A 10,882-nucleotide genomic window follows, 5' to 3' on the forward strand; every position below is an offset into this window, starting at 1 on the left:
TCAGGGAACTGGTGGGTTGAAATGGTTTGCTGGTAGTGGTGTTCAGCCATTGGGCATGGAGGGAGGAGGTGGGAACTGTGGACCAGCGCTGTTTTTTTTATCTGGAACACAGCTTGGAGGAAGTCCTCCTCAGCGGGAGCTGGTTCCTGTTGGGAGTGGTAGGGCAGGGAGGTCAACAGCAGATGGGGCCAGATCCAATGGCAGGCAGAGGCAATTCATTCTAGCTTTGCCCCCCGCACCCCCTGCTGAGTTCTAAAAAGGCAACACTGAGATGAGGAGAAAGAGGAGAGCGACAGCCAAGGTTGCAGGGTCACACCACTTACCTAGGGTGCTTACTGTTCAATTTCTGTACACTTTCTGAGCAGCTGTAAATCCCGACCCTCTTGTTTCCTGATGTCCAGCCAAACCCCTGTGTGTTTCTGCATAACCATTTAAGTTACAAGCCTCTCTGGCTTTGTAAAAGTGCCATGTGCAATGATGATAATGACAATTGGAGCCCCAAAGAGGGCCTCAACCAAGGATGGGAATAATAATAATAATAATAATAATAATAATAATAATAATAATAATAGGTTGTTATAGTAGGGGGTGTCATTCTCTCTTCGGTGAGGGGGTCTTAAAGATATTTTTAGGGTGTGAAGACTTCAAATCTGCTATTATTTTTGTGATTTGACAACATTTGGCTGGGTAAGTTTACGTTTGATGAAGCACATAAACTGTTTTCAGAAAACCAAATAATTTTAATTTTATCTTCTGAAGGTATCAGATAATGCTAAACAACAGTAATATGAATAAATACATAATAATAATATTTAACATACAGTTAAAGTACTTGGCAACCATTTTTAACTATTCCTATGCAATTTTACACACATTTTATTTACGAAGCAAAACTAAATTATATTAATTTAACCAAAATATCTTTTGAATTGCCAAGTCACTTAACAATTTTTTAGCATCCCTCATTTTTGGGAATTTGAAAGCTGAAAAATTCAGCACACCCATCATGCTATGGTAGATGAGGAACTGGAATGGGGAATAGATCAGCCTTTTAACATTTGGTAAGATTATTGTTTATTTTGTTAAATGCATTTCTCACAGTGAAGTATCTCACTGCTGCCAAGCAGTACATTAAGGATAAAAATAATGTTGGTGTCAGAAACAAAAGTCCTGAACTGCAAATTATTTCAATCCTATTCCTCTCCACGCCCCCACCCATGAAAATATTGCAACTCTTTCTGAGAAGACTAGAAAATAAGACAGCCATTATCTCAATGTCTTTATGACACTAGCACTCAGAATATGGTGATCAGTTCTGGCCACCACACCTGAAAATGATATTGTAGAATGGGGAAACTTCCAGAAAAGCAGAACTAAAACAATTGAGGGGCTGGAGCCCCTCCCCTTTGAGGCAAGGTTGCCATGATTGGGGCTTTTTATTTCAGAAAGGAAGGTCAATAAACTGAGGAGGCAGGGAACATGATAGAGGCACATAAAATTACACATGGAATGAAGCAAGTGACTAAAAGTATTTCTCCTCTCATGATGCTGGAACTCATGTAAATCCACTGAAGCTGCAGACAAAGTACTTTTTCACACAGCACAGAGTTGAACTATGGAATTCATTCACTCCCACAAGATTTGATGGCCACTATCTTGGATAGATTGAGGAAGCGCAGAAAGGCAGTGATTTAGAGGATGTCATATAGATAACGGGAAATAAATGGAGGCACAGGAAGCTTGCTATTCACGTTAAATGGCAGTGTTGCACGATCCCAAGATCCTGAGAACCACAGGCTCTCTGTTCCTGCTTTGCAGGCTCATCCTCCGAGGGCAGTGGCAGAGAAAAGCTGCGAAGCAGAAACTATCGAAGCTCAGCTCTCTTCTTACCTCCCCCATGCATAGTTATCTTCTCTCTGTTTTGAAAAGTACTTTTAAAATTATCTTCTGCGGCAACAATAAACTAGGTGAACATTAACCATTATTGGTGTCCTGGTGTTCTTGTCACATTGTCCATTTTCCTTACCAAGTTCATATCCTTGGTTTAAGTCGCCAAAGCATGAACAATCTATGGATGCCCCTTGAGCCAAAATCCCACATGTAGTTCTGAGAAAAAGAATGTTGAGTCTCCATAGTGTCTGCTGCACTCAGCACTCCCCCCATCCCCATGACAGTATGACATGAACAATGTCCTCTTTGTTCTGAGGGGAGAGGGGAAGAACAAATAACTCACTGAAAGTTTGGAATTTATTGGGGACTAGACTCCTCAATTGACCTGAGCTAGGCAGCCTCCAGACAGCCAGTATTTTGTGGGAGGGATCCAAACGCATACGGGAACTTAGGGAGAGGCCCATAGCTCAGTGGTAAGTCATCTGCTTTGCATTCATAGAATCCTAGAATCATAGAGTTGGAAGAGACCCCAAGGGCCATCGAGTCCAACCCCCTGCCAAGCAGGAAACACCATCAGAGCACTCCTGACATATGGTTGTCAAGCCTCTGCTTAAAGACCTCCAAAGGAGGAGACTCCACCACACTCCTTGGCAGCAAATTCCACTGTCGAACAGCTCTTACTGTCAGGAAGTTCTTCCTAATGTTTAGGTGGAATCTTCTTTCTTGTAGTTTGAAGGTCCCAGATTCAATCCCAAGCATCTCCTGGTGGTGCTGGAATATTCCCTGCCTGAAACCCTGGAGAGCTCCTGCCAATCAGTGTGCAGTATACTGAGCTAGATGAACTAGTGGTCTGACTCCGTATGAGACAGCTCCCCATATTCCTTATTGAGGTTTGCACACACAAAGTGAATATTTAGGAGCTCTGCTGCCCTAGTGCAGCAAATCAACTTTTTAAAAGCCTCAGGGCTTTTTGCAGTTTGGAAAGTGATAGGAAAATGCATTGAAAATGCAGGATGGTTTCGAAAAAGATCTAGGGGTCTGAGCAGACCACGAATCCACAGTGTGACGCAGCAGCAAAAAAAACAACAACAACAAAAAACCCCTAATGCTATTCTAGGCTGCATCAACAGAAGTCTATCATCCAGATCAAGGGAAGTATAATAGTCCCACTATATTCTGCCTTGATCAGATTACACCTGGAATACTGTGTCCAATTCTGGGCACCACAATTTAAGAAAGATATTGACAAACTGGAACATGTGCAGAGGAGGGCAACAAAGATGATCAAGGGTCTGGAAACCAAGCCTTATGAGGAGTGCTTGAAGGAGCTGGGTATGTTTGGCCTGGAAAAGAGGAGACTGAGAGATGATAGCCATCTTCAAATATTTCAAGGGATGTCACACTGAAAATGGAGCAAGCTTGTATTCTCCTGCTCTGGAGGGTAGACCTCGATCCAATGGCTTCAAGTTACAAGAAAGGAGATTCTGACTAAACATCAGGAAGAACTTTCTGACAGTAAGAGCTGTTCAGCAGTGGAACAGTCTCCCTCGGGGGGGGGGGGCGGGTTGTAAATTCTCCTTCCTTTAAGGTTTGGAAGCAGAGTTTGGATGGCTATCTGTCATGGATGCTTTAGCTGAGATTCCTGCATTGCAGAGGTTGGACCAGATGCCCCTGCATCATACTGTTGACTCATGTTAAGCTTGTGTTTCACCAAGACCCCTAGATTCTTTTCACACGTACTGCTAGTAAGCCAGATGTCCCCGATCCTATATATATTGGTGCATCTGGTTCTTCCTGCCTAAGTGCAGAACTTTACATATGCCCCTACTGAAATTCATTTTGTTATTTATCATTTGCCCAGTAATAAATGTTGGAAATGTAATGAGAATGAAGGTACCTTTTATCACCTATGGTGGACCTGCCCGAGGGTGAAAGCATTCTGGGAAATGATCTATAATGAAATTAAGAAAGTCCTTAAATGGACATTTACTAAGAAACCAGAGGCTTTTCTCCTGGGCATGGTTGGCCAATTGGTGCCAAAGAAGGATAGGATTTTCTTTATGTATGCTACTACTGCAGCAAGAATTCTTCTGGCAAAGTATTGGAAGATGCAAGAACTACCTACTCTGGAAGAATGGCAGACAAAGGTGATTGACTTCATGGGATTGGCAGAGATGACCGGCAGAATTCGTGACCAGGGGAAAGAGGCAGTGGAAGAAGACTGGAAGAAATTTAAAATATATCTTAAAAACTGTTGTAAAATTGATGAGTCTTAAGATGTCAAGGGGTAAGAAGCAGAGAATTACAGCTGTAACCAACAAATTTATGGGAATTTAATGAAGGGAACTAAATGGATAAATTGACTAAAGGGTTGCTAAAAAAAATTATTTCTAAAATAAGGATGCAGCGAAAGGGAGGTACGGGGAAGTCGATTGAAAGAAGTTACAAGAAAATAAGATTATGAATTTATTTATGTTTGATTTGTTTATGTTTGTTTGTGCTTTGTGATGTTTTTGTCTTTTAATTATGTGTTTTAAAAATTGAATAAAAATTATTTTTTTTAAAAAAAATGAAATTCATTTTGTTAGCTTGCGCCCAGTTCTCCAATCTGTTAAGGTCATTTTGAATTTTGATTCTGCATTCTGTGGCATTAGCTATGCCTCACATCATCTGCAAATTTGATAAGCACCCCCTCAAATCATCCAGATAACTAAAGGGTTTAAAATACCCACCCACCCCACACAAAGAAAATTAAAGCTAGGACCACCACACCCACATATAAAAACCAAATGCTTGTTTGCATTAAAAGCAAAGATGCATTAAATGTTGGCTGAGCAGCGTTCAAAACGGAGGGGGCTTTCCTTGCCCCCATGCAAAGAGCCTCCTTCTCTGGAAATGTCGAGAAACCTAAATCTGTGAGACAGAGTTGCTATGACGACTGTACTTCGAGAGCATGGTAACCATGGGGAACAACCGTCTGACGCACCCGGCCACCAGCAACTACTGTTGAGGATTTTGCCCTCATTTCTAGTGCATGTCACAACTGTACACTATATCCTGCTTTTACAAATATCACCCAAAGCTGCTTTCAAGGAGTTTCAAATTAACACAGTTTCAGGCCAGGGAAGCATTCTAGAAGGGGTCATGCACACCTCTTAAGGACCAGGTTTGCTGCTTTGTGATGCAAGTCCTGGCCATGATTAAAATGCATCTTGTGCCTTTAAGCATGATTTTAGTAAGTTGGCAACCCTAATAAACAGAAGCACTTGTGTAGTTGGCTACCGAGTACCTTAATGTTATCAGATACGTTTATGCTTAATGTATATTTACATATACCTGTATATATATATTTAAAAGTGTATCAGACCTCTTTATTCTATCCCTTTCAAAGTTAAGTAAGCTGTGTTTTAACCCAGCTGGACTGAAATATTGAGTTGCGAGCTTTGCAGGGCAGGATGTATCAGCTTTGATGAGAAATAACTCAAGCCTTAGTGACTGCAGAGCAACCGGAACAGAACAGTTGCATGTGTGTGTGTGTGTGTGTGAGAGAGAGAGAGAGAGAGAGAGAGAGAGAGAGAGAATGGATTTTGCTTACAGGAGGGCAAAGAAGCACGTTTTGTCTAGCAGATGAGCAGGCTGGCAATATCTGAAGTGTCAGCAATCTGGACTCTTTGATGCTTAATAAAAGTTCCTGTGAATGCATGAGAGAACAATACAGTGGTACCTCGGATTACAGACGCTTCAGGTTACAGACTCCGCTAACCCAGAAATAGTACCTCGGGTTAAGAACTTTGCTTCAGGATGAGAACAGAAATTGCGTGGCGCCAGCAGGAGGCCCCATTAGCTGAAGTGGTACCTCAGGTTAAGAACAGAAGAACAGTTTCAGGTTAAGAACGGACCTCTGGAACGAATTAAGTTCTTAACCCAAGGTATACCACTGTATTGAGGTAATTCAAACCAGGATTTTGGCAGAGAAGAATGCTGTTTTCATAAGCTAATTGCCATTATGGATTCTATAGGAAAGAACATTTTGCTGGGAGATGCAACCAGGGCCAGTCCAAGACATTTGGGCACCTGAGGTGAACCACAAAATGGTGTCTCCCACCCCACCAGGGAAGAAAGGGTGAGTGAAAATCTATATCAGAATCTGCTGTCCCTGTGGATTCTGCTGCCCAAGGCAGTTGCCTCACTTTGCCTTAGGGGTGGGCCGGCCCTTGATGCGACTATGAAAACAGTTCCCTCTCAATTCCAATTTAGAAAAGACAATATGGGGCAGAGAAGCCAGTGGTAGAGAAGACCCAAGTGGAACTTAGAAGACCAATTGGGAAATAGTTTACAGTTAGAAGAATTACAGTAGGATCTGAACTAGTGGTGTTAAGTTGTGGGTTGACATAGCAGACGACACAGCGATTTCTCCAAGTAGCTCTTTATTTCGTAAGCTGGAATAGAACTGACTGCAACAGCTCAGCCGGCCTGCTTTTATAGGCAGCCGGCTGTCAACATTGTAGCAACAACAGCCCAGAGTTCCCGCCTAAAATAACTGACGTGGACCTGAGTGAAAACTATCTACAGACCTGAGTGAAAACTATATACAGTATCCCCCTGCTGGCCCAGGGTGAAACTTCACTACATAACATCCCTCCCCACCGAGATAAGGCGTTAGTTACAATCGTAATGGTTTCCTTATATACAGCACTACGCATAATGGTTCAATTAGGCACAAAAGCATATCGGTTACATTTCCCATACTTAGACCAACAGTGATACCTGTCCAACAACATAGTCCTTTAAATAAGTTGGGCGCTTGGGAACTCTGCCAGACCGCCGGGGACTGGTAGCCAAGTCCGGAGGGCCACACAGTTCTTGCTGAGGCTGTGGTGCGACCCTAGGTGGCGTTGGAACCAACTCCCCTGGATGCGCTGCTGTGGGTGGAGCCTCCGCAAGTGGAGTGGTCTGAGTCTGTGGTAAGTCTGGCAGACCCTCTGAAGCGGCTCGGTTCGGCTCCACGCTGGCAGTTTGCGAGGGAGGTGTAGGTGGGGCCTCGCCATCTGTACGTGTCTCTTCTGGAGCCGCAAGCGCAGTTGGGGGCACCTCGGTAGTGTCCAAGTCCCCAACCCTGTGCCTAAGCTGGTCTATGTGCCGTCGCCACAAGCGTCCGTCTTCGAGTGCCACCTGGTACGAGCGAGGTCCAGTGACTCCCACTACTGTGGCTGGCACCCAAGGAATGTCCCCCACATAGCTCCGGGCAAAGACCTGGTTTCCTGGGACAAATGACCGTGGCGCGTTGGCACAGCCTGGGGGTTCAGCCACGGCAAAGTCCGGGTATAGCCGGTCGAGCGGTGACCTGAGGCGGCGGCCCATAAGCAGTTCAGCAGGACTCCTCCCTGTGGCTGCATGAGGGGTGATGTGTTGCACGAACAAGTATTCGGCGACCCGCTCATGCCGGTCTCCCCGGTCCAGGCGCCCCAGTGCCTCTTTTGCCGAGCGCACCATTCTTTCCGCTTGCCCGTTGCTGGATGGATGAAAGGGTGCCGTTAGGGCATGGCGGATGCCCAGTCCCAAAAGATACCGCTCAAACGTGCCTGACGTGAACTGCGGTCCGTTGTCAGAGACAAGGACATCAGGACACCCATGCGTTGCAAACAGGCCTCGCAGCACCCAGATGACAGCTTCGGTAGTGGTGGAGGGCATCAGGGCGACCTCCAGCCATTTGGAATAGGCGTCCACCACTACCATAAAGGTCCGGCCGTGAAAGGGGCCAGCCAGATCGATGTGCACCCTCGACCAGGGTGTCTTTGGCGTCTCCCAGGTGTGTCCCTTAGCTGCCGGTGGTGCAGGCCTCGACTCTTGGCACGCTTGACAGGCAGACACCCAGGCAGTGATGGCATCGTCCATATTAGGCCACCAGACGTAACACCGAGCCAACGCCTTCATTTTGACAATTCCCGGGTGGCCAACGTGCAGAGCCTTCAGGACGCGCTGACGGAGTCCCTGGGGAATCACGACGCGGTCTCCCCACAGCAGACAGCCGCGATGAGTTGAGAGTTCATGTTGTCTGGTTGCGAAGGGCTGGAACTCTGATGCAAAAGGCCCTTGTGGCCACCCCCTCCACACCCAGTTGAGCACCCGGCTGATGGTGCGATCCTGGGCAGACGCGGAGGCCACAGTGGCAGCCGATACAGGCGCTGCCGGAAGATCCTCAATCAGAAGGAGCGATGAAGCTGGAGCCAGGTCTTCCACAAATGCTGGAAGAGGGCAACGGCTGAGGGCGTCGGCATGGCCCATCGATTTCCCCGGGCGATGGATGAGCCGGTAGTGGTAGGCAGCCAGGAAAACAGTCCATCGCAGCATGCGTGGCGAGAGGACCGGTGGAGTTGGACGATCACCGGCGAGGAGGCCCAGGAGTGGCTTGTGGTCAGTGATGAGGTCAAAAGTCCTGCCATAGAGGTATTCATGGAACCTCTTCACTCCAGCCACAAGTGATAGTGCCTCCTTGTCGAGCTGGCTGTAATTCCGTTCCGTCGGAGATAGCGTCCTGGAAAAGTAGGCGAGCGGTGCTTCTCTTCCGTCTGGAAAACGGTGACTAAGGACAGCACCGATGCCAAAAGGTGAGGCGTCGCAGGCAAGGACCAGTGGCCTGGATTCACTGTACTGTACCAGTACACTGTCTGATGAAAGGAGAGCCTTGACCGCGTTGAAGGCCGCCGTCTCCCGATGACCCCAGGCCCAAGGCGTCTTAGTGCTAAGGAGTCGGTGAAGAGGCTCAGCCACTGTGGCTTTGTGGGGCAGGAACATGTTATAAAAGTTCAGCAGCCCCAGGAACGCCTGCAACTCCGTCTTGTTCTTTGGGGTGGGGGCCTGCTGGATAGCGTGGATCTTGGATGTGGTCGGGTGAAGGCCGGAGGCATCGATAAGATAGCCCAGGAACTCTACCTGTGGAACGGCGATCTGGCACTTCTCCCTCTTTACCTTGAGCCCGGCCTCTTGGAACCTGGTCAGCACGGCACGGAGGCGCTCGAACAGCTGCTGGTGTGAGTCTGCAGACACCAAGACGTCATCAAAATATGGTACCACGCCCGGAAGCCCTTGCAGGAGACGCTCCATAAGGCTTTGGAAGATGCCAGGAGCCACACTCACCCCGAACTGCAACCGTCGGCAATGGAATGCCCCCCGGTGGGTGACGATCGTCTGGGCTTCAGCAGTGGCATCATCGACTGGCAGTTGTTGATAGGCTTGGGCAAGGTCCAGCTTAGCGAAGACCTTACCCTCACCCAGGGAATGCAGCAGGTGTTGGACAACAGGAACCGGATAAGCGTGCTGCTGAAGTGCCTTGTTGATTGTGCACTTGTAGTCAGCGCAGATTCTCACCAACCCATCTGGCTTGACAGGCGTGACGATGGGGGTTTCCCACTTGGCGTGGTCAACCGGCTCCAAAACTCCTTGGGCGATCAGTTTGTCCAGTTGTTCGTCCACCTTAGCCTTGAGAGCAAAGGGAACCCGGCGTGGCTTTAGCTTGATGGGGGCGACTTGTGGATCAAGGCTAAAGGCTTTAGCTTGATCAAGGCTTTAGCTTGATGGGGGCGACTTGTGGATCAAAAAATAAAGATTTCCCGCCCCCTCCAACTCCGAGCATAACTGATTGGGTGAAGGAAAATGTGGCATCCTCCGTCATAAAACTTGCATGTGAGAGGAACACAATGCATAATAAGAATGAAAATAAATTTATTGAGAAGCCGGCCTTGTTTTTGCATTTCTGGAACAACAACGTAAACAACAATATTCTTCACTTTTGGTTTATACATGGTACTGTAGAGTTTTTGTTACGTTGCCCCTTCCGCCTCCCCTTCCCTCCATTCCATTTTCTATTCTTGCCTTTCCTCCTTTTTATTTCATTTTTTCCCCCAGTGTGAGAAGCATAGGGTGTTTGATGCATACTTGGTTTTGGCTGCAAATTGTAATTACATAACTTTATTTAAGAAACGCAAACAAACAAACAAACAATTCAAAAAGCAGAACCCAAGTGCAACAGGAAATCTCCCCATGTGTGATACTTGGAAGTAGACAGCCCCCAGCTACAGGCAGAGCATAGCCATCATGGCTAGTGGTTACTGACAGCCTTGCCCTCCAGGAATTTGTCTAAGATTTCCTCAGCAAAGCTGCCTTCTGGGGACAAGGCCTTCAGTGGCAGCAGCTAAATAATGGAATTCCCAGCATAAACTTGTGCAGCTTGTGCCTTTTGTTATTGCCTCTTAATTATATCTTGCAAAGCCTGCCCTAATCTTTTGGACCTTTAAGTTTAATATTAATTGTTATCCCATTCAGAATCCTACCTTTCCTCCAAAGAGCTTGAGATGGTGTGCATGATGGTGTACCCTTCTCCATTTTCTCCCTTATAACAACCCTGCATGGTAGGCCAGGCTGAGAGACAGTTATCAGTCTGAGGTCACCCAGTGAGATTCATGGCTGAGTCAGGATTTGAACTCAGGTCTACCAGGTCCTAACCTGACACTCCAACTACTACACCACTCTGGCTCTAATCTGATCTGTCTTTTAGTATATTTGCTCCCCCTCCCCATTTTTAATTTTTTAAAAATTGACTTCCGTTTTGTGCCATTGATTCTGCTCCTGTTTTTATTGTTATACTTCTTTTTGTATCTGATTGTTAACTGTCTTGAAACTCTGCAAGAAGGCAGACTGTGAATACATAAATAAATATTTTACCATGCACCAAGGAGGAAATCAATTGAAAAACAACAACAGGCCCTCGTTGCATTTGTTCCACAGTGTTAATGTGCTTTTGGTGCCTTATTGCGTGTGCATCACTCTCCCTGTTTCACCTGTGTAGGGATGCTCTTTAAACACTTAAAATGTGAACTGGAATCTACTATCTTCCCTTTCAGAGATGTAGCTTCAGAGTGGCCTGAAACCTCTACGCAACCCCCGTCAGGGATATTCAAGGACACACCCCCCCCTAGAAAATTTGGCCATCATT

This window comes from Podarcis erhardii (genome assembly GCF_964252035.2).
Source record: "Podarcis erhardii genome assembly, chromosome: Z".
NCBI lineage: Eukaryota > Metazoa > Chordata > Lepidosauria > Squamata > Lacertidae > Podarcis > Podarcis erhardii.